At 48.8% G+C, this 19,726-nt stretch overlaps 1 protein-coding gene and 1 pseudogene across 1 annotated transcript in view; one reads left to right on the forward strand and one right to left on the reverse strand.

Moving 5' to 3' along the window:
* The window catches only part of XKR6 (XK related 6), a 317,023-nt gene that overhangs the window by 187,285 nt on the left and 110,012 nt on the right, over positions 1–19,726 (forward strand). The gene's annotated exons all lie outside the window — the stretch shown is intronic.
* On the reverse strand, positions 17,929–18,532 carry LOC144295946 (transcription initiation factor TFIID subunit 13-like; annotated as a pseudogene).

Raw genomic sequence — 19,726 nt, forward strand, 5'->3', positions numbered from 1 at the left:
AAAATCTTAAAAAATAATAATAATAAAGACTGGACTTAATCCAGTGAGCACTTGGGAGCCATAGCATATTGGGGAGTGGTGTGCATGGTTTGGGTATTATTATTACTGTTGCAGATTTACAGGTAGGATGCACTGGAGGTATGAAGACCAGTTAGATTGTAATGATTGCTGCAAAGTGGATGGAAGTTGCTTGGAATAGCAGAGTGTAGCAGGGATAGAAAGGAAAGGATTAGCCCAAGGGAGTTTTGAAGAGAAAATTGAGAGGTGAGGGTGGAATAAGAGAGAGGAGCCCCAGGTTTCAGGAGACTGGCAGCAAAGCAAAGGAAATATAACTGAGATGGGAAATGGGGATACAGTGGCTCAGCAAGGGGAGACAGTGAGGTCTTTCTAAGTCCATTTGGGCTGTTCAAACAAATACCACAGATTGGGTGGCTTAAAATGAGTATTTATGTCTCAAGTTCCTGGGGGCCACAAGTACAAGGTCAGGGTGCCAGTATGGCTGGGCTCAGGTAGGAATGCTTCTGGTTCACACAGCTTCCTTCTTGCTGTGTCCTCGTATGGTAGAGAGTGCGCTCTGTCCCTTCACCTCCTATTAGGGCTCTCACCCCCATCATGGGTCCCCATGACCTCATCTATCCCAATCACTTCCTAAACGCCCACATCTAAATACTATCTCATGAGGGGTTGGGGTGTCAGCACATGAATTCTGTGGGGGTGCGGTGGGTGGGCAGTCAGTCCATAAGAGTGAATGTAATGGCAGAGGGCCTCCTAAAGGGAGAAGTGCTGATGACAATCCGATATAGGGAGACAGAGGGTCTTTCATTGGGCCATGTTGGGTATCGGACTTGAGAGTCATCAGCCCAGAAAGAAAAGTGGGGGTGTGAGGGTGCAGGAGCCTGGGAGGGAGGGGCATAGATGGTGGAGAAACATAGTGGCTTTCTTGGGGACAGCCAAGAAGAGAAGAGCAGTACCTGTGACATAGGATGGGGAGGGTCACTGAGGGCTCAGCCAGCATTCACGATGGCTGCCAAGGAGGCACAGTTCCCAGTGAGTAAGGTCTTTCTAAGACCCTGGTTCACAGGGCTCACAGCTGAGTAAGATGGAGAGACACGTATCAGGATCAGCCCGGCCCAGGGGTTACCTGCAGAGGGTTCGAATCCTAGCACTACCACCCACCAGCAGAGTGACCTTGGCAAGCCACTCTCATAGCAGAGCCTCAGGGTCCACATGTGTGAATGGAGATAATGATAGCACCCACCCATAGGGCTGCTCTGAGGATGAGCGGAATGGCACACAGAGAGAGCTTTCTTAGTGCCCAGCTCATATTAGGTGCTTGCCATTAGCATAATTATTACTAAGGAGAGAAGGTACATCTACCAAGAGCTAAATACTACCTGCATGAGCCCCAGTAAAATTGGCTAGCTGGGGCCTGGGCTCAGTAGGCAGGGGACACCAAGGTAGAGCTCCTAGTAAGGTGGCATCCGCTTGTCAAAAGTAGTGTGGTCTCTCATTCATGGCCAGTGGGAATTCAAAATGGTGCGGCCACTCTGGAGGACAGTTTGGCAGTCTCTTAACAAAACTAAACATACTCTTACCATATGATCCAGCAACTGTGCTCCTTGGCATCTGCACAAAGGAGTTGAAAACCTATGTTCATGAAAAAAACCTGCATATGGATGTTTATAGAAGCTTTATTCATAATTGCCCAAACTTGGAAGCAGCCAAGATGTTCTTCAGTAGGTGACTGGATAAACAAACTGTGGTACATGAAGGCAGTGGAATGTTATCACTAAATAATCATCACTATAAAGGAATGAGCATTTCGAAGCATGGAAAGACGTGGAGGAAACTTAAATGCATATTACTAGGCGAAAGAAGCCCATCTGGAAAGGCTGCATACTGCTTGATTCCCACTATATGATATTCTGGAAAAGGCAAAACTATGGAGATGGTAAAAAGATCAGTGTTCACCAGGGATTCAAGGGGGTAGGGATGACCAGGTGGGGCACAGAGGATTTTAGGGCAGTGCAACTCTTCTGTATGAAACTGTACTGATGGATACATGTCGTGATACATTTGTCAAAACTCGTAGAATGTACAACACCTGGTGAACACAAGAGTGAACCTAACACAAACTGGATTCTGGGTGATAGTGATGAGTCAGTGTAGGCTCATCAATTGTAGCACATGTACCATGTACACCCTGGTGGGGATGTTGATGGTGTGGAGCTGTGTGTGGGGGAGGATGGGCAGAGGATATAGGGGAAATCTCTGTACCTTCCACTCAATTTTACTGTGCACCTGAAGTTTCTCTAAAAAATAAAGTCAGCTATTTAACAAGAAAGTAGCATGGTTGTGCAGGAGCCCAGTCCTCACTGCAAGTCGTGGATTGATGACGCAATCATTTGAGAATTTACTGTTCAGGAGCTGCAGTGTCAAGCATAGGCAATACAGGGAGGAAGGTCCCCCTGTGCCCTCAGGAACCACTTTTGTGTCGGTAGCAGCCACGATGGGTCACCACAATACAGGAGTGTGGGATGAGCCAGGCGATGACAGACTGTGGGGTGGCACCAGGGAGGAGGGGGCTCTCAGCCCAGCCTCGGGAGCTGTAACTATGAGTGGATATTGAAAGTAGAAGGCAATGGATGAGGGGTTACTTTTAGTGTATAATGGCCCCCACTTGATAGTTGAGAATGCATTGTCCTGCTCTTACTATACCGCATCAGGAGGCACAAGCTGTGTGTCACAGGTGAGGAAGCAGGTGGGACCCAGATGATTCATGATACCTAATGTGTATGACCTGAGGCAGTTCACCACTTCTCTGATCCTTGGTTAGCTTGTCTTTGAAATGGGACTAATGGGTACTTTGGAGACCTGTGGGTATTAAATGATGCTCTAGACCTGCGCCTGGCTGATGGAAATATAATGTAGCCCAAAAATATAAATCATCTCTGGGAGTTTACATTTTTAGTAGCCACATTCAAAAAAAAACTAGAAAGAAGTAGGTGGAATTAATTTTACTAACGTATATATCGTGATGTTTTATTAACCCAATATCTATCAGAAATATTATCATCTAAATGTGTAATCAATATTACATTTCTTCCTGAGATATTTAAATGTTTCGTACTAAGTCTGGTATCTGATGTGGGCTTACCACTCATGGCACATCTGAGTGGGGACCAGCCACATTTCCGGTGCTCACCAGCCACGTGCAGCCTGAGGTTGCCACACTGGAGAACACTGCTGTTGACAAATGTAGGTGGTTTCTATCCCTCCCTCTACAAGGGCAGATAACAATATCACACCCCAGAGCTTCACTAATTACTCATCTGGTCACACTCTATCTAGCATGTGTTAGTATTATTAGATCAAGAGCTTTATTTCACGCACCACGATTGTATATTCATAAATTCTAACTCTCGAATCCGCAAGCTTGCAATCACAGGCCCATGCAAACGCAGGAATTAGTCTTCCGTTCCTGAAGCAATTTGCGTTCACCTCTTTCAGAGTGCTTACGAAGCCTGGCATGTGTTGGGATGAGTTGCGTGAATCTCTGTCTCCCCCACCCTCCCACGCTGCCCCAACTCGAAGCTTCTTGGAAGGAAAGGATGTGTCTTGGGCATCCTTCTATCCCCCGCCGCTCCTCCCTGCACTCCAAATGTCTAGCTCCTGGCTGGTCCTAGCAGGTATTCAATAGGCATTTTTTTTTTAATAGACTCCCATCAACCAAAGTATCGGTTCCTTTTAGAAGAGAAGCATATTATAAAGGAAGGCTCTAAAGTCAGATTATGTAAAAATGTGTTGAAAGGCAGCAGGGACATCAAATGTAACCACCGAATTGAAGTTTTTATTTGAGTAGACATGAATCTGGCAGAGGTGAGCACACGGTTCCGACAGATGGGTGTGTGTTTGGGAGATGGGGCCGGAACAAAAGTGTCTGGAAATTTGTCACAGGCATTTGAACTTCTAATGAAATAAATCCTGTCTAACCCCTGCATGACGTGACATGCTCCGATCAGCTCAAAGGCCTTGTGGAAGGTGGGAGCACCTTGTTCTCCCTGTTCAATGTCCCAGCCCTCTTCCCCGGGGAGATCTGACCCCCTGGCCTCCCTTGCAGGCTTTGGTTACTGTGAGCCACAGGGACTCTGAGACAGCTGAGGTTAGGGAGCAGGCTTTGACCAGCTTAGTGGCACCATGTGACTGGGCCAGCCACAGCTGCTACTAATAACGCCTGCAACCTTGGGGAAGAAGGGACAGTCCAGGGCTGGCTTCCCCAGGGCTCACAACTCCTGCCCTGTGTACTGTCTTTTTAAGAGGCATCAACTGGAGACTCTCTTCCACATCTCTTAGGCAGCCAGCCAGGGGCCAGGTGTCTGAAATGAAGGAGGGAGGGCACCTCTAAGAAGTCTAGGTAATTTGGTCCCAAGGGCAGAGTGTGGTGGGGCTGGCATGGAAATGGGTGAAGTCCTTGGCCAACCACAGCAGGTGGTAGGGGCTAAGGAGAGCCACATACATGGTAAGGAGAGCTGCCTGAGTTCATTAATAACAATGATGGCCAACTCATGCTATTGTTTTTGTTTGTTTGTTTGTTTTGTTTTGTTTTTTAATGTGGTAGAAACTCTAGTAGGCATTTTACCTGAATTACCTTCTTTAATATTTGGAGCGCCCCTATGACCCAGGTTTTGTCTTATGCCCATCTCACTGGTGAGGAGACCCATCAGAAGCTGCGTGAGTTGTCCCAGGTCACCCAGCGGCAGAGGCTGGTGGGACAGGAGTCAACAACCCAAAGTGGTGACATCAGAAAAGGAGTAAACATTTGGATGCAGAAAAAGACACATACGCGCACACCTGTCTTAGTAAGTATAGAACTTCTCGGCTGGAGGAAGGCGTCGTTGTGCAGCCGGTACCTTGGGGGGAAATGCTACCTGGCAGAAAAAGCAGTTCTAAAAGATACTGAGGGCATAGGCCCTTCTCTGCTTGTGGGTTTCCTCAACCCTAAATGGGGGGGAGGGGGTTGAAAAATATTTTTGCCTCTTCCACCACCCTTATCCCCAAGACACCATCTCAGATTCTAAGATGGAAAGCATCTCTCTCTCTATCAAGTAATCTCCACCTGCAGGAGCGCAGACCCCAACCACCCCCACTCCCACACCCCCTCCTGCCCTAGCCTAGGCTTCTGCCTCCCCCACCCCCTGCAGTGTTTCTCAAACAGTGGCCTATTGGACCACCAGCATCAGAGGCCTGGGGGGCCTGGGGCCTGCGAGGTGCAGGGGGTCTGCAGGCAGGTGGGGGTCCGCCAGGGATCAGAGCGCAGGGGTCCTGGCAGCGGCGAGGGCGAGGTGGGGACTGAGGGCTCTGGGCGCCTGAGAAATGGGGACACCACACCTGAGGGCGAGCCGTCCTTCCCGCCCCGGCACTTTCTCACAGCTCATCCCGACTCACTGATTGAGACAAGTTCCTGTCTCTGGTTTTTGTTCAGCACATCAGAGGCTGAGGCTGAGCCTTTGGTCTGGAGTTTCAACAAATTGGAGCTGAAATTGCCTCAGCGGGGTAACCGGGAGCGCTGTACAGTCAGCGCAGAGGAGTGGCACTTTGCCACGGGCTGTGAAAGCAGGAGCCCAAATCTGGGAAGCCTCGGGTTAGAGACACCTGGCTGCAGCCCTAGGACAGCGAGGGTGTTTCCGAGGTGCCTGATGGATTAAATACTGATTAAATATTAATAACAAATATAGAAATGGAAATTATCTATTGCTGTAGGCTTGCACCCTATAAGTGACAAAGCCCAGGCTTTAGGAACAAGAAACTTGGGTCTTGGTTCTACTACTTACCAACTGACACACAGTGGGCAAGGTAACCCTTTTGAACCTGTTTTTGTATCGGTAAAGGGGGAATCATCAATGTTAGTTCTAGTTGTAAGGATTGAAGAAGATAACAGGTGGAAGCACATGAGTTCTCTGCTCAGAGCACCAGCTCCATCCCTGGAGGGATGACCCACTTTGGCACTTTGATGCTCAGTCTTTGCCCCCATCGTGTCCAGGATCTGACTTCTGGTGTTGGCCAAATGTCATAATGTGCTGTTGCACATGCACATGGTGGATGCTCTGCCTTGGACCCCCGGACCATTTGGCCACTTCTCATCAAGAGAGTTTTGGTTTACTGAACTCACAGCACAAATACCAGAGTCCATGTTTAAAGATGCCCTCCGGGTCATGGTCATGGTAACATAGGCAGGATGGTGGGCTTAGTCATCACCCTCTGGCCTTCTCCAGGAGTGCTGATGGGAATGCTGCTCTACTGCGCCTTTTTCTTTTTTTCTTTTTTTTTTTTATTTTATTTTATTTTTTTTTACTGCGCCTTTTTCTAGACTGCTTGTGCTTTTGGCCTCTACTGTCTGTTACATGTCATAATCACATGCGTGAAAAACGTTGCACTCTTAAAAAGGGGGCTGTTCTGTCTAGGACATGCTGCCTGTGGACTGCAAGCTTTCCAAGACAGGGCCTGTTTTGGCTACCTTCCTTGCAAAGCTCTGCAGTGGGCTGTGGGCTCCTTACAGCTAGCTGGTGGCTCTCTTTTCTTTGTTTTCTGCAGTGTCCGGTCCAGTGCTCAGCTAGAGGCAGGGGCTATATGGAAATGCTTGGGAACACAGAAGTAGTCATTAGTACTAGCCAGCCATGGTGGTGTGAGGGACACTGGCAGAAGGAAAGAGGTCCATGTGAAACAAGGTCAAGTTCAAGGAGTTAAGCTGACCCTAATTGTTCCTTGAGGGCAGGGATTGTGCCTTATCTTGGTGGTATCTTTGGAGGCTGGTTAAGGCTTAACATAGAATAAAACAGAAGGGAAGATGTGAAGCTCTGTTTGGCTGTTCGTTGGAATTAAAAGTACAGCAAGACCAAGAATATACAGCAATCATGAACTCTGATGTGCTTCACAACAAAGTCTCCATGCACTTTGGAGCTTTGAGGATCCTAAATGATGTTGCTTGGGCTCCCAGTCACAGCTTCCTATCACTCCTTTTGAGCGGGGACTGTTTTTCTGCTTGAGAGGGGCAGAAGACCAGGAGCTACTATGAACTATGCTAGGCTCTGAAGAAAAGAATAATGATCGATTAATATTTGTGTTGTGAGTGGAAACTATTACTTAAACATGGCAGTGTCTCTGCCTAAAGGTTTGATACTAAGAGCATCCTTAATCTGATAGAAGGTAATGGAAGCTTGCAGCATCTAGAAACCCTCAGCTGCCCGTCATGTTAGCTGTATGCCTTGTTCTTCTCCTTATCACAATGAAAATCCAGACTTTTCAGCCACCAGATTGTAGGAAGAGCAAATACATTGTTCTTTACTTATCCCTTCCCTCCCCTGTGAGACTCTAAAGTCTCTAGTCTGAACTTATAAGAAAGGACCTGCATCTTCTCCACAAGGAAGCTGTTGTATGGAGGTGGGTTAAGACCTGGGGAGACTAGGGCTTGATGGTGGAAGCATTTGTCCAATAGACTCCCTGAGGTCCTTGATAAAAGGTGAGCGTGAATCCTAATTTCCTACAGGCAGATAGGGTCATGTTGATAAGTAGCTCACCCTTGCATAGTACCTACTGTGTGCCAGCGGTTCTGAACACTTTGTGTAAGTGAACTCTTCAGATCCTCACAGTGATCCTATAAGATAATTACTTGTACTATGCCCAGTTTACAAATGAGAAAAGACACACAGAGGGGTCAACTGACCTGCTTGGGGTCATACACAAGTTTGGGAGGAGCATACTTTTGGAAGGATGTCAAAAATATATCCTCAATCCTCATATTAGGAGAAAGTACAAAGTTGGCCTGAAAAACTAGCCAATAATGTCAATCGAGGGCTCCTCGGCTGGGATTACAAGGACCGAGAGGGGGGAAGGAGTCCTTTAGAGACTCTCTTGGAAGCACCCAAAGGGCTCCTCCCTGTCAAGCCAAACTGCCCAGCATGGGCTTAACGCTTCACAGGCTTTCTCATTTGATTATCACGAATGCCCTATGAAGCACAGGTCATAGGTAGAACTACTACTACCATTTTACAGGAGAAGTCACACAGAACTTAGCATGGGCCTTGGCACAGAGTAGGGACTCCTACTCTTAATTCAACAAATTCCTATTTGTTGAATTAATTCTTGCATGCCTAGATATTTGGGTGACTGCATGTGTGGATGAGTTTCTGTAGGGATAGAGGAATGACTGGAGAATGGGCCCAGGTTTCTGGGTGTGGTGTGTGCAGACGGCATCCGCTTCCTGCATTCAGTCACACCGATTGGGGCTGACCCCTGACTCCACCAAGAGTCCAAACTCAGCTCCTGAGACCTTCACTTGAAGTCCCCTCATCTCATTTCCATCCAGTAAGCGCCTGTGCTCCAGGAGTCAGGGCAGGTGCGAGCCCTTCTGAGACAGGCGAGTGGACTGTGGCTGGGCTGAGCAGGAAGGTGGCCCATTGTCTCCTGTCATCTGCTCTAACTAGGTCTGGCTCTTCCCTGCCATGCCCTGCCAGGGGGAAGAGAGCCTTCTTCTCTCATCTCCATTGATTTCTCCGTAGTTGTTTCTCCACTATTTATAACCCACTGCCTTTCTGCCACACTTTGGCCCAGCTGGAAGTAAACACCACGACCTCTGATCGGATTTCTCTTTTCTGGGTTCAAGCTTATAAGGAAGTAAAGAATCCTCAGAGGTCACAGCTTCTGAGCCCCACGGGTACTCGATCAATGCTGTACTCTTAGCTGAAGGTTGGAACCAATTAACCATGTTAGCCTTGCCTGCACGGGCTGTGTCTGCAAGCTCGGCTGGGGCCTGGCAGGGTTCTGAACCGCAGCCTCAGTCAGTCACGTCCTGGAAGCCAGAGCCTGCCGCCAAGCGCTGCTTACTCGACCACTAGGTGAACTCTGGGCCCCGAGCTGGGCCTAGGAGTAGCTACAGCACAATCTGCATGTTTCAGAGCCTGTTACTGAGTCTCTTGCCTCCTTTGCCGGATGTCAGGAATCCCTGTCTCCATCTCCAGAGAAGGCCCAGAAATCCATCTCCCCTTTGGGCTGCTGCAACTCTAAAGAGCTGGCAGGAAGGAAGTATCGTTTTGAAGGGGGAATGGTCCAGAAGTCCAGAGGCGAAGGATCTGGACCCTCTGCTCTTGGCATCCCACCTCTCTACCAGGGGAGAGAAACTCCCATGGGTGGGTGCACAATGACTGCCCTTCCAGGGTCTGTCTCCTCATTTATCTCTGGTGAAGCTCTTCAGAACCAACACAGAGAGGAGAGGGAGAGTGAATCAGTGCTGTGCAATTCATTTTAATTCTGGTTCCATGCTAGGCCCTCTCTGGAATAAAGGGACACCAAAATAAACAAATCCATGTGCCATGGGAGGGTGACAGATAGGCTGAAGTCTACATAATTCATGGCAGATTGTCTTTTCTAACAGGGGTCCAGCAAATGAAACCAGGAAGAGGGAAGGAGGGATTTCAACCTTTTAACTGGGGGTAAGACAGAGATGAGGAAGCCTGAGGACTGGGGCTGAGCCTTGAGGCTGAGGGTGACCTGGGTTCATGGGCATGGAGTAGAGGCAGTCCAGGCAGAAGGTCAGCTTGGCATAAGCACGGTAGCTGGAACACCTGTGGGAAGCAGGAAGTAGTTTGCTGAGGCTGTGGCGGTAGGACTGTCAGGGGCAGCAAGGATGGTTACTAGCCAGATCATGAGAGAGAGATTAAAAGGAGGCTGGGCCAGTGTGAGGAGTTTGGCCTTCCTGGCACTGGAGAGCTATTGAAGGTTTGGGGCAGGAGAGTAAAAGACCACATTTCAGGAATAGTATTATGGCACTCCGTGTGTGTGCATGTGTGTGTGTGTGTGTAACTTTGATGAGAATGATAACATTGGACAAAAAAGTGTACCTTTCTCCCATGTGTATTCTTGAAGGGTACCTATGTGTCACGACCTGGAGTAGTGGAAAGTCCTGGGTTTTCCACAGACACTAAACCCTGATGGTCGTTCTAGTCCCTGCCTCCCTGTTTCTGTTCCTCTCCCTCTGGAGACCTGAATCTTATGGAGAGAAGTACCAGCCTAGCATCCCCATGGTGGAGACATCTGTTATGAGGTCCCCCCTTCCTACCATCGCCCCCATTCTGAGTTCATGCAGGGCAAGAAGGCTCAGAGATGCTGCCTGTCAAATACCTCCGCAGGTGAGCAGCTGTGCCCCAGTGTTCATTTCAGGAGCCATTTAGACACCCAGGAAAGATAGGTATGAACTGGAGCCTTGGGATCACTATGGTAACCAATTACATCTCAGCTGGTGGCAGGAAGTGAGCCATGAGCTGAGTCACCCTGAGGGGGAGGCAGTCCTGGGTGGGTGGGGGGATTCAGGCCCGGCAGATGGAAGGCCTGCTGACAGCAGTGTAACCCTTTGACATCTGGAGCGCCTCCCTTAAGAGGGCTGATCAGCGCTTCTATTGTCACGTGTCCATAGTTTGAAGATCTGGCCAAGAGCCTGAGGTTTCACTTATGTCACCTTAGGTGCCTGGGGACAGGTCTAGCAGAGGACTCTGATGAGTTAAGCTGATGGTTGGGGCCCCTCTCAATCTGGCCTGAGCCAGCTCCCTGCTCTTCTCTGAGCACGGTGCACTACCTTCTTGGCCGTCCAGTCCTGCAAAACTGATCCTCCCGCCCCGTTCCAGGCCTACCACCCTGTACTCCTATGTACAGGGTACATCCTGGTACCTCTGAAATGCCTTTCCTTCCGGGACTCTCCCCAACCTATTTCTCAAGACCCAGGTCAAATGCTTTCCTTCCTGTGTGTTTCCTAATTCTCCATCCATCACCTGTCCTGGGCCACCTATCACACGGAGTTAGTGTGCGGGGATCTGATGACAGAATGTCAGCCCCTAGCAAGTCCGCACACACCCTGTTGCTCTCTGGCTGACAGGACTCAGCAGCATGTGACTACACAGTAGGTCAGCAGATGCTTACTGAAAGAATGGGCGAATTAGTCTGGCAATGCTAGTAGGCAAGCCCAGCAGGATTGGAGCTGTGCTCAAGCCATCTGCAAGCAGAACTTGGGTTTTCAGACAAAACTACTCGAGGCACGTTACAGTTCGCACATTTATGCAGCTGGGATCCTGCAGCTTCCTTTCCATGGAGTAGGTTGTGAGAGCCTGGGTACCGGCCTGGCCAGACTGGAGTCCCGGGTTTTTTGTATATATTTGTGCATCTATATATCCATCCATCCATCCATCCATCCATCCATCCATCCATCATCTTTCTATCCATCTCTCTCTATATATATCTCTATCCTTATCTATCATTTATCTACCTCTATTGCCCATATGTCCAGCTATCATCTATATGAATCTATTATCTATGTGTGTCTATCCATTTATCCTATTAGCATCTGAAAGGTGGTCTGCTCAGGAATTAGGGCGCTGGAAGGTCTGAGAGGAAGTGGAAGCTAGGAAGGAACTGAGAGAATTGAGGCAAAGGAGGCTAGCCTGGCTCTGGGCCTCGCAGGCTGGGCTCGGGAAGAGATGGGGAGGCCCGGGGTGCAAAGCTACGCGGGCTCAGAGCGGGGGTGTGGAGGAGAGGGGCCCGAGAGCAGGCAGGGACGCCCTCGGTGGCGCTCGGACGCAGCAGGCGAAGGCTTGGGGGCGACGGCTCCAGGGGGATGATGTCATTCCCCGCCGAGGAGAGGAAGGCGGGGGCTTTCGGAACGCCCCCGCCCAGGGCTGCGTGCCCCCGCGACCAGCCGGCGGGCGGCGCTCTCGGGGCGCGGACGGGGACTGCCTGGTGACCGCCCGGGCGACCCAGGGGCGGGGGCGGGGGCGCGCGGGCGCAGGCGACCGGGCGCTGGGCCGAGCCGGGCGGTGGGGTCTCCAGGCTCCGGGTGCGCAGGGCTCGGGGAGGGGCGGGGGGCGCGCTGTGCTTGCGCCCCGGGCGCACGCTCCTCAGGGGTCCCCGGCCCGCGCCCCCCGCCCACTCTCCCAGGAGTCCCGGGCCCGCGCCCCGCGCCCACTCTCCCCAGGGGTCCCGGGTCCGCGCCCCGCGCCCACGCCCGCCAGGGGTCCCGGGTCCGCGCCCACTCTCGCCGGGGGTCCCGGGTCCGCGCCCCGCGCCCACGCCCGCCGGGGGTCCCGGGTCCGCGCCCCGCGCCCCGCGCCCACTCTCGCCCGGGGGGTCCCGGGCCCGCGCCCCGCGCCCACTCTCCCCGGGGGTCCCGGGCCCGCGCCCCGCGCCCACTCTCCCCAGGGGTCCCGGGCCGGCGCCCCGCGCGCACGCCCGCCCGCCCCCACGGCGCCGACTGGCTGCGCCGAGCGAGCCCTCACCTTCCCGGGCTGGGGGCGCAGGGGCCGCCGTCGGGGTGGAGGAAGGTCCCACCCCGAAACCGCGCTCTCTGCGGAGCCTCCCGCCCTATTCCCGGTTGCCAGGGGACGCGTCCCTCGGCCTAGCCCGTGGGTTCTGAGGGGGCGCCCGGAGCAGGGGGCACCAGACGGCGGGCGGAGGGGTGGGGCGGGGTCGGGAGGAGTGGTGGCAAGTGGGGGAGCAGGCGGGGCAGGGTGGTAGCGAAGGGTCTGCCGCGAGAAGGAGCTCAGGCCCCGGATCCTCGAGTCCTTCTGCCCCCGTAGTCGCCCCCGCCCAGCGGCCCAGCCAGAAAGCGCGGAGGCTTAGAGCCCTGGGTGTGACTTGTTGGCATCGCCACCGACCTAAGCCCGCAGGCCCGCAGTACAGGTCAATTCTCTTTCTTCCTCTCCTCCTCCCCACCCTGTCATCTCTCTCCCCCAAGCTCCTCCCTGGCTTTCTCTACCTCCTTCTTCTTGCTGCTTCTGAGCTCCAGTCGGTCTCTGAAGGACCTGACGGTGGGTCTTAAGTTGGGCGGGTTCTGCAGCCTGCCAGAGGATGGAGAAACTCAGTCACCGGCCTGGCGCCCATTCCCAGCTTCAAAGACATTCAAATGGGAGACATCCGTCTTTGCGGAGTTTTGTTGTCATTCCTCTAGTTTAGGGGCAAAGAACAGCAAAGAAACCCCCAGTCCATTGAGAGACATCCTTGTTCCTATGAATACTCCCTCCCGCCCCAGACCTTTCTTAAGTCAGCAATCCGGACTCGGATGAGGAACTCCTTTTCACAGAGAGCTGGGCATCTGGGATATGCCCAGAAGAGCACAAATAAAGGGGTAGCACCCGGAGATTTAAGAGCAGTGCTAGAAGAAACTGGGGAAGTTGAAACTGGAACTAAACGGATTTGGAGCACATCCCCACCCCCACCCCTTAAAAGAGTGTAGCTCTGTGCATGTTCCCAGAGTAAACATACCAGGTAAACAGCACCTGGATCAAGCTATTATCAGCACCTCGGAAATATCCCACATCTTTCTGGCCCTAACCCCAGGGCAACCACCATCCTGGCTTCTCCCATCATAGAGTCACTTTGTCTATTCTGAAGTCTGTAGGAACCGAATCATATAGACTCTTTCAGGCCTGACTTCTTTAGTTCAGCATTATGTTGGGGAGGGTCATCCGTGTTTTGCCTGTGGTGGCAGGTGTTTCAGAATTTGGATGTCCTTCCTAATGGGACAGATGATTTTTCCATCCCAGAAAGCAGAAGGACAGTAGTGTGGGTCTTTCTTGCCTTGGATTTATCTTAATAGGGGCTTTTTCTCACTGTCCCTGGACCTCTCTTCTGATAACTGTAGGAATCAACTTTCCCATGGCCCACTGGGCAAAAGTTTTACCCAGGATGTACGCTGAATGGCCCACTGTCCTGACCCCCGAATTTCTCCTAACAAATTGCCTTTCTTTAATCCCAGGGAAGGCTTTGAACTAAGACCCAGCTGGAAAAGCGAGACTGAGAAAGATGTTCAGGTGAACCTGTGTTCTTTTTACGTGGCCTCCAGGAGGGAACAAATGGGTGAAAGAGGGAGGGGGAGGCCTCCAACCTTAATTGGAGTATTTGCAGGGGCCAGTTGTGTAATTAGTATCCTTGGGAGCCTGCAGGGGATTTTTCTGCCTTCAAGGAAAGAACATTTGCAGGCCTACACAGGTTAACAGCTTCACTTTAAATATTTTCCTTTTGTGGTTAGCTCTGTGCCTGCTTTTGAAAATGTGGTCATTTAAAAAAAAACAAGAATCAATTCTCCCAGAAGGGATGTGAAGGGCTGCTACACTCCTTGGGAGCCTTTTCTTCCTCACGTATAATAAAGATTGAGATTATGTAGGTAGGACAAATGCTTAGGGGCTCTGAAAATATGGATTATGCAAATGAGCTATTTAAGGACCTTTAAAAATGCTGACCCGGTCCCAGAGTATTTACTAGCTGTTAGAAAATGTGGATTGTCTAAATGGGCATTTGGGGACCTTTAAACACTCAGATTATGATGGATCTGGAGAGCCTAACAAATCCCTTCTGGCCCGTTAGACCTGTCTGCTGAGTGAGTGAAGAAGTATTTGGACAAAGCTGAGTTTTCACGCAGCGGCCTGGGATGGGTTGGGTCTGTCCTACAGCCCTGGATGTTGGAAGAGGAGCGCAGATGCTGGAGGAGGTTGGTGGCCTCACAGGGACCTCCCACAGGAGTGGTTTGGGTACAGGTCAGCTGGTAGACGGCCCCTGTTAAGTCAACCTTAACAGGTTGATTCTAGAGGTCCCTCTATGGCCCCTGGACTTCCTCTAGCAAATCCCTCCTACTTAAGGAACCCGCCTGAAGTGGGTTTTGATTTTTGTTTAATTCATTCTGCAAAGCAAGGGTAGAGAATCAATATAAATATGCAGGCACCGGTTTCCATACCAATTGCAGGGATATACTCTTCTCTACTCTAGTTAGGGATTAATGGATGGCATGGTTCCCATCAGCAGCACAGATCTGGGCCAGACACAGGCACTGCGATTTCACAAAAAGGGGCCAAATATTAAGTGTCTCTCTTAATGAATCTGGAGTGACAAGTGCTGGTAGGAAAGTCAGTCCTTGATCGTCTGGAGCCTGCCTCTGCCAGGCTGCCCCAGACTGAGCCCTTCCAGGCAGGCAGCTGGAGAACCGCGAGCATGAATCTCAAATAAATACACACAGACTTGTTTCCCGATCCAGCACCTCTTTGGCCACAAGAGTCAGCATTTTTCAACCTCACCTTGTGAGGTGCTGTGCTGAATCCTTCTCTCTCTCTCTCTCTCTCAGCCCTCCCTTCTCCTTGATGGAGAGACCCCTAGAACACCAGCTGGTAGATCAGATCAGTCTTCTCAGCCTCCTCCTCCTGCATCTCCCTACATACAGCAGGAGATCTTGGGCGGGTTCTGTAACATCGCTGAGCCTCGGTGTCTTTCTCTGTAAGACAGAGGTATTCATGGCATCTGCTACTTAAGGTCACCGTGAAAATGAAATACTGTATACTGCCTGGTATACAGTAAGCACGTAATACGTGTTAACTTAGAAACCCAGGTTCCCATTTCAACTACCCCCCCCCCCCCATACTCTGCTGTGTGACCTTGAGAAATTCACTTCCCCTTTCTGGGCCTCACATTTTTATCTTCAGACTGAGGCTGGGTGTGGTCCAAAGATGTAGAAGAGCTTGTATTGCTCTGATGAGCTAAAACACTGCAATTCAACAAGGCATTGCCACATTCCTGGGGCCCAAGGGCATGTGAGCCAGGCCATGGATGGCAGGTGTCCTGGAAGCGCAGATAGTTATTAGAATGGAGTTGTGTTGTTATGGCAATGGATTAGAAGTGGCTCGACATGAGGCAAAATGTGTATGTTTGTGGTAATTAATGAGGTGCTAATGTACATACAGATGAGTTACTAGGGAAGACTATCAAAACCAAGGTTAATCCAGAAAAATGAAGGCACTAGATTGGAAAAGAAGGAGATGATCGTGGAGAGGGGCATTTAAACTGGGGAGTGGAAGACACGTGGCAGGAAGGGAGGATATCTTGCCCATTGCTTACATTTTTCCAGCTCTCCTCCCTCCCGCTATGGTGCTGGAAACTCTTAGGTCTACTAAGAGTATAGTTTGGGGCTACCCCCAAGAACAATGCTAATAATAATAGCGGCAGTGGTTATAACGACACTAATAATGGACAGATGCTCAGTTATTGAGCTTCTACTATGTGAAAATGGTGTTGTGAATACTTTTCACTTGTTAATTTATGTAATCGTTCTTATGTGTCATTATTCATAGGTGTCATTATTATGCACATTTCACAGATGAGAAAATGGAGGCACAGACACATATAGTGACTTGCCAGGTGTAATTTACCCACACAGCAGTTCCCTAAGCAGATTCCAAATTGGCCTGGGCCATTACTTTCCCATGTGTCCCCATGCTGGTGGTCAGGGGCAGGGTGTGGGGATGTGGTGAGGGGCTGACTCTAGGCTCAGTGAAGCAGGTAGATTCAGTTGAAGTAGGTGGATTTCTCCGCATGCACTAAAAGAGGCTTAAAGGCCATGCATGCCATGTTCCACATTCTCCTCACTTGGGTACTCATGGACATAAACAGAACTAAAGGCCTCTATCATTGACGTAGTGAATGGTTCCAAAGCTGGCGGCATGATGCCTGGCATGAACATGCCTGAACCATTTCATCACAGCTTTAGGTATATGAATGTCACTTCTCTGGAATCATGTGGGCCTCTTAGTGGACCCCAGAGCAGGGTACAGCTCTTAGCTGGCTGCTTTGCCTTGGTGGCTATCTCTGACTGGACTGTTCTTCGACACTCTTACCACCAGCATCCCCTACACTCCCTCCTTCAGGTCTTTACTGAAATATCTCAGTGAGGCCTCTCCATCTATTAAAAATCACAACCCTCTGACTCAGGTATGCCCTGTCCCTTCTCTGCTTTATTGTCTGTAACACTTTTTTTTAAATCTAATTTTTCATTTTATTCCTTGTATCAACAGGTTAAGAAAGTGAAATTCTCCTGCATACTGATTGATTTATGTTTATAAGCACACAAAACATTATTTCACAAAGAGAAATATTCAGTAATCCCCTTCAATGCAGTTTTATTTCTTATTTTAATCTAAATTTAAGAATTTAATACGATAAGCTAAATACACACAAAAATTGTGTATCCTGAACTACAAAAGTAGTTTCCATAGCCATATACGATTTTAGTCGAGTACATATTTCCACAATGAACAAGTACTAACAAACGTTAATAAAACACTATCCCAAATGCTTATCCTTCCATCAGCTTTTTAAGTAACACCACTTCTACTACTGAAAGCATTTATTTTTAGAAGCTGTAATCTGACCTAGGAAAATGAGTTCTCTTAAAACTTGACAACTAGTACATTATTAAGTCCAAAGGTTTTAAATCAAAGCCTTCCAATACAGAAGAATTCACATGAAACTTTTAGTTTAAAAAACAAAACAAAAAAAAATCATTCTTGTAAGCTAAAGAATATTAAAAAAACAAGTATCTTAAGACAGATAAACATTCCTCCAAAACACTATTGTTTTCTTGTATTATCTTCTTTAAAAAAAAAAAAGCAAACCAAAAAAAGCAATTCACTCTTTTAATAACTTCTTAGACTTCCATTGTCTAAAAACTTTAGAATACACGAAACATCTTAGCAATCATAATCAAAGATGCTCTTTAGATTTCATATATTAAACAGCTATCATATAGCCTACAAAGGCACAAATACACTCAACGCATAAATACTACTTCCTTATTTAGACAATCAAAGTTAGAAGGAACTGCAAGGTACTTCAACTTACATGTGGTCATTAAAACCCAACAAGTAATTCAAGTATAGTCATATAAGTGCAGGGAATTCAAGGCTCAAATTTCACTCTAAAATTGAAGACCTGAAGATAAAAGCTGAAAACTTTGTGTTTCTCCATCTCGCATATACATGGATAGATATTGGGACCTTACTGTGGAAAATATACAGTTATTATACATGGTTTCCCCAGAAAATAATGAAGCTTCAGAAAATACAGAAAGTGTCAAGATTCATAATTTGCTTCATCAAAAGCTTTTCTAGCTCGTTTCAATTCTTCATTCATAGTAAGCAAGTCTTTAACCCTAGCAAACTTCCTTAGGTCCTTTCAAATCAAGAAAATGATATCTTCAACTTGTACCTAACCTTGTCTTCCAGTTGACATGGAAGTCAGTATGAGTCATTTCATTGATATCCACTGACTCAGTATAAGGATTCTGGTCATCCCCAAACCCATACATCATACATCACAATCCTTTAGAAAAAAGTCTCTCTCTCCCTTTTTTTAAAGATTTTATTTATTTATTCATGAGACACACACACACACACACACACACACACACACACACACACCACACACACCACACACATACAGAGAGGCAGAGACACAGGCAGAGAGAGAGAAGCAGGCTCCATGCAGGGAGCCCCATGTGGGACTCGATCCCAGGTCTCCAGGATCATGACCTGGGCTGAAGGCGGCACTAAACCCCTGAGCCACCCGGGCTGCCCTAGAAAAAAAGTATCTTCCTTTTACCCTGTCCACCTTCTGCACCTCCTCCAATTTCTTCACTTTCTTCCGCAAAAGTAGGGTCTTCCTCCTCGTCTGCCATGCCACCAGCCAGCCTCCAGAGCTCCGCAGCCTTGCTCGCAACCTATTGTCTGTAAGACTTAAAGCCATCTCTATCACTTACTCTCTCCTTCCCCATTAGATCGTTAAGTTCCATGTGGACAGGGGTCTTTGTCCATTTTGTTCTCTGCAGTATCCTTAGCAGCTAGGATAAACCTGGCACTTAGTAGAATCTTCTTAAGCACTTGTTGAATGAATGGATGAATGAATAAATGAATGAGTAAATGAATGGAAATTTCAGGACCCTTCTCATCCTGGTGCTGACCTCCTTTCCAGTCTCATCTGCCAGTACCTGTCCCCTTCTGGAAGATGCCCATCCACTCTGTGACTATTGCAGGATCCACTTCCTCCCCAAGGCCCTACCTGGGACCCCTGTCCTTGTAGGCCTGTTTGTCTCCTTGTTATAATGGTTTGTTTTCATGTCAGTCTCTCCTAGTAGGTGGGGGTTCCCTAAAGGGACTTCAGTGTGGGAAGGTGCTTGAGTTTGGGGCCAGAGTTCAATTCCAGCTCTGTTGCTGACTGCTGTGGGTTTGGGCAAATTACTTAACTGTTCTGAGTCTCAGTTTTCTCATCTGTCAAACAGATAATAATCTTGTTTTGATAGGGTTGCTGTGAAATGTAGAGGCAATGTATACACTGTGCATAGCAAAATGCCTAGCACATAGTAAGCATGGCATGGCATCACAGGAGGTTACAAATAAAAATGGCCATGTCACTCTAGCCAGATTTCAGCTGCTACAGTGGTAGGAAGCTGGTGGTCACTGTACAGCCATACAGGCCTAAATGCTCTCCATCTCGTCTGATCTTGGAAACTAAGTACAGTTGGGCCTGGTTAGTACTTGAATGGGAGACGAAACTTGCGTTCTTTGGACTCCTGAGAAAATCTGGTTTCACTTTGTGTCAATGTCATGAAAGAGGAAATGGTGGGAAGGGGCGTCTGTTTTAGACTAAAGGACAGTAAAGAGGCCTGGCAGTGGAAACAGAATATATGAGCCTTGAGGTTGAAGGAAAAAAAAAAGAAACAAAGAAAGCTTAAAGAACATTTTGGGGGAAATTGGGAAATTTTGAATGTGTACTAGTTATTATTGACTCATAAATGCATCTCGTCTCTTGGGTGGAATTTTTAAAAAATGTTTAATGATCACTAATTGTGTGCTAGGCATTGTGTTAGAAAGGC

This window comes from Canis aureus, chromosome 24 (assembly GCF_053574225.1).
Source record: "Canis aureus isolate CA01 chromosome 24, VMU_Caureus_v.1.0, whole genome shotgun sequence".
Taxonomy (NCBI): Eukaryota; Metazoa; Chordata; class Mammalia; order Carnivora; family Canidae; genus Canis; species Canis aureus.